We start from the raw sequence: 5,083 nt of genomic DNA on the forward strand, positions 1-5,083 counted from the left end.
TGGTTTAAGAACTAAAAGTGATAAAAATAAAATATAGGGACCAAAATAGAAATCGGGTCAAAATATAGGGACTAAAAATGCATTTACGCCTAAATAAATATACCGAACATACACATTAGTATTTCATTATATGTAGAGGTAGTAGGTACACAATTCTGCTCAAGGCGGAAGATCCTTTTTTTAAGAAGGTAGAAGATCTAACTACGCAAGATAAATTATTTATTTATTTATTAGATAACCTAAAAATTAGTTCGCACAACAATAAGGAACTGTCAAACACATGCATGCTTATCTGCAAGAATACATAATAATAGTTCTTTAGCATAATTATACTAAATTAAATCATATTCACTATAATAACTAGTTGCTAACCCGTGTAATGTACTGGAAGTTACTTGTCTATATGGTAGACTAAAATAATTTTATAAAATATTAAATTGATTATAATACATCAACCAAATATTTGGTTAAGTTGTTATAGGTTGTTAAAGAAGTCAAAACTTAAAATATTAGCAAATCGGAAGATTCATTGCAAAGGTATTGTTGAAATAAAACAAAATATATATGGTTACACAATAGAGAAATATAAGAGAAAAATTAGTTATCTTCAAAAGAATAACCCATAGTATAGTTGTTGAATTTTGCCAAACTTGTTTAGATATTGCTAAAACTAATGCAAAAAGTCAGATGTTCAAACTTCCAAAATGCCAAAAAAAAAAATTAAAAATTAGAAGATTCAAAGCCTAGAATTATTGAAACAACAGAAAAAATATATGACTACAGTCACTACACACAAAAGAGATATATAAGAGAAAGATGTCATTGAAATATGCCAAATAGTTTCAGATAATACAAAAAATAAACACAAAAATTTAGATGAAACTAAAGGATTAGATAATTCGGTGCCTACAAATTATCAAAACAAAATATAAACAAAAAAATATGTAACTACACTTAGAGAAGTATAAAAGAAAGATGTTCTATCCTCAAAAGAATAATAATCCATTACTATAATTGGTGAAAGCTGCAAGAAAATTTCTAGTGTTAGAAAAAATTAACCAAAAAGTCAGAAATTAAAACACAATGAAATTATTTAGATAATCCAATCTATTGGTGGGTTGAATCTAGCTTCAAGTTTAGCTTAGGATAATAACTTGAGATTGAAATTATATATATAATAAATTATGAAGGAGTATGATAAGCTTAAAACTGTGGGCTAATAGAATTTAGTAGTATCATGGCATTGTAAATCTATAAAATAAAATAAAGATATACAAAAAATTAACGATCTTGATTTAAAATTTAAAATTATCCAAAGAGATTTTTATTTTTTATAATCTAAACAATTGAATTAGATTCCCACTTAAACTTATTTGATGATGTATAATATGTATTGTATCCGAGGTAAACTTCTTCATAAGAACAAAAAAGAATCAAGAATTTACGTTAATTACAGATGCCGTACGTGTTCTATTGGTACTGGTAGTCTTTTGTTTTGTAAAACTTCTAACTTAAAAAACCTTGTGCCGTGTGAGGAGGAAAGAGAGTTGGGAAGAACTATTATTCAACGCGATAAGATAAGAAGAAATAAGTAGTAATATTATTATTATAAAATTAAAAATATGTTATTAAAAAATTGATAACTGGTAAGAATTTGATGGCAAGACAATTAGATTTCATATGCCACGGCTTCTAGTATTCAAACTCATAAAATTCAGATAGAAGGAGAGTTTTAGAAATTTAAAATCAGAATTTTTGTTTTTTTATATTTAAATAATGCATATGTGTAAACATGTGAGAGCTCTAAAAAAAGTCAAAAACTTCGGTTTTATCCAAAACAAGAAAAAAAAAGAGATAAGTATTGGGTTTTGTTTTGGAGAGAAAAATAAGTTTTTTTTTTTTTTTTTAAATATTATGTTGTGCTGATGTGAAAAATTGTAATATCAGCAAAGATTTCGGTTATATTTATATATATATATATATATATATATATATATATGTATATATATGACTAATCAAAGCAAAGCTATCAAAGAAAAAGTGGAAGGAAGGATGAAGCAAAATGACTAATTGGAAGGAAGGATGAAGTTCTATACAATAGAAAAGTGTTATTTATTTATTTATTTATTTTGAGAAGAGGAATAGAAAGTGTTAGACTAAAGAAAACTTACGTAGATGAAAAGTTAATTATTTCAAATAAGAAATATTAATCTACAACTCTATATTATACTCTATATTATACTCTAAAAATTTACAAACTCTATAATATACTCGAAATATTTTCATGCATTACTTGCGTTTAAGATTAGTATAAAAGCCAATGTCAGTTCAGTAACGTATCGGAGTTGAATAAAAATTGAATAAGTCAAAGCCGATTAATTTGGTATTCAAATATAACTGGTTGATTAAAACTTCAACTATTAGAAGTTGCTAACGTATCCTTTTCAGAGAAGGAGTTGGCGTTGAATACAAATTGATTAAACCAGCCAATCTTTTGACTAAACATGCTTTTGACATTGTTGGTTTTTCTGTTTAGATAAAAAAGAATCGTTGTTTATTAAAATAAGCTCTTCACAATCACGTAATGTCTTTGTTTATTTTCCATGAAAGTTTTAGTCTTTCTATTAAAAAAAAACACTAGCTACGTAAAACTTCAACTATTAGGAGTTAGTGTCGTGCAAGCAATGAACTTCAACTTCTATAAGCGTTATCTTCAATGGGATTTATTACTTTTTTTTTTGTGTTTGAAAAATTTTAAAAAAAAAAAAGGTGAAATTCTGTGAGCAAGTCACTCTCCACTGTGACTACACAACCAATTAAAGTGACTTCCATTGCCTAAATGATAAGTTGCTCACTTTAAGAAGGTGAAATCCTCTGAACAAGACACTTTCCAAATTTGTTAGCTGCAATTTTTTTTTTTTTTTTGGGTTTGTTCAGAGTTCAAATCTTCTGTCCCACTTTTCCTGCTCCACTCTATACTCCACCAATTAAAATTTGCCACGTGTTCACCTAAGTAATTAAATACTATCATTATTGACTTATTAATGCTACCGTTATTAATTAATAGTAGTATTTAATTACTTAGGTGAATACGTGGCAAGTTTTAATTGGTGGAGTATAGAGTGGAGCAGGAAAAGTAGAACAGAAGATTTGAACTCATTTATTTGCATGAACATTTAATGGGATGGTTGAGAGTTGTTCCAAATTTGTTAGCCGTAACTTTTTTTTTTTTTTTGTGGATACGTCCGATCGCATGAACGTTTAATTGGATGGTTGAGAGTTGAGAAATTCCCTAACGCACCAAACCAACCAGATTTTTTTTTTTTTTTTTTTTTCTGAATTGTTAATCTTGTCCCACATTTAACTTTCTTTTTAATCCATTTCACTATTCAAGCATTTGAATTTCTTGCTTATCTCATAAATGAATATATATACACATACACTAGTTTTTGAGCACGTGCATGAGTGCGTGCTCCAAGACTTTTCTATTTTTTTTGATAAAAATTAGTAATTTGCATATATTATAATTTAGGAATATTTTTTTTTTTCAAACAAATAAAAATAATAAATTTTAGAGATAAGCGGTAACTGTAATTTCTTTTTTGAACATGAAGGGAAAAAATTTTAAATTTTAGGAATTCTCTTTTTGAATTCAAAATGAAATTTGATATTTGATATTTATGACTCTATTTCTAAATAAAGTTACCTTATATTAATGAGGGTATTTTTTAAGCACATAAAAGTCCACTTGAAAGAAGGGAATCCTCTTATATATATAGAATGGACAGATAAATAAATAAATAAGACTTTTTTTAAAACGGTAAATACAAATTATCACATGCGTTTCACGCGTGCGATGAGTTTTTTTTTAGTGGTCCTATTTTGTAACAAAAAAAAAAAACATGTGGTTTTATTTTATATATATAATTTTTATTTTGAAAATTTTATTTATAAGTGAGGCTTTTTTTTAGTAGTCCTATTTTGTAGCAAAAAAAAAAAAGTGTTTTTATTTTATATATGATGATGCCGAAAATCGTCAGTAAGCCACACGGTCCTCACGTGCCTTTGACTAGAATTTGCACAACACAAAAGCTGAAGACCTTAAAAGGTGTACTGGTGTGGTACCGGCCAAATACCTTCCGACGGTCAAGTTAGAGAAATCTCTTGTTCGGAACTCTAGAATACCAGAGCTGGGGTGAATCATGCGTACCTTGCTTTGTAAGGGTTTTGGGGTATTTATAGTAGTGTAGGACCGAAATTCATGCCTTGGTCAAGAAGTTCTTTCCTTCTAGGAGAGTTCGTGGATTTTGCGTATCTCCTAGAGTTCTTTTCCTTATAGGAGTCTTCTTAATTAGGGTTAGGCGTGTAGCGCAAGAACTCTCCTTATACACGTATGTGTGAAGATCAAGTAAGGCTATGGATGGAGGTTTAATTGACCTCTTCAACTTATTCTCGTCAACCTACAACATCGTCCATTTTCAGGGTCGTCAGCGTATAATTAAAGTCATCAGCTCTATTATGAAGCTGTAGACTTTGAGATGCAGTCCCTCGCGACAAGCAAGCCCAACGGAATCATTGGGCTCGACGTCAGACTCATCAGAGATTCATGTGTCCCCTTCAGCTTACTAGTTTCAGCTTACTACCGTTAGCTTCCTAGCTTTAGCTTACTACCTTTAGCTTGCTGTCTTCAGCTTATCCCTTCAGCTTGATGTCTTCAGCTTACTACCTTCAGCTTGATGTCTTCAGCTTACTTCCTTCAGCTTAATGTCTTCAACTTATCCCTTCAGCTCGATGTCTTCAGCTTGCTACCTTCAGCTTGATGTCTTCAACTTACTACCTTCAGCTTGATGTCTTCAGCTTATCCTTCAACTTACTATCATAAGCTTACTGTGCCCAAGATGTAGCTGTCAGGTATGAGGTGAAGCTGTAGACTTTGCAAGGAGGTAGGTTCATAGGAGTGAAGCTGACGACCTTATAATATCCGTCGCTCTTTGTTTCGTCATGGGCTAATTACAAAATTATCCTTATCAGCTGCCCCCTACTCCATGGCCTCGACAGCTTTAGCTGATGGGTTGTGGAGTTA

This window comes from Castanea sativa, chromosome 6, assembly GCF_040712315.1.
Source record: "Castanea sativa cultivar Marrone di Chiusa Pesio chromosome 6, ASM4071231v1".
NCBI lineage: Eukaryota > Viridiplantae > Streptophyta > Magnoliopsida > Fagales > Fagaceae > Castanea > Castanea sativa.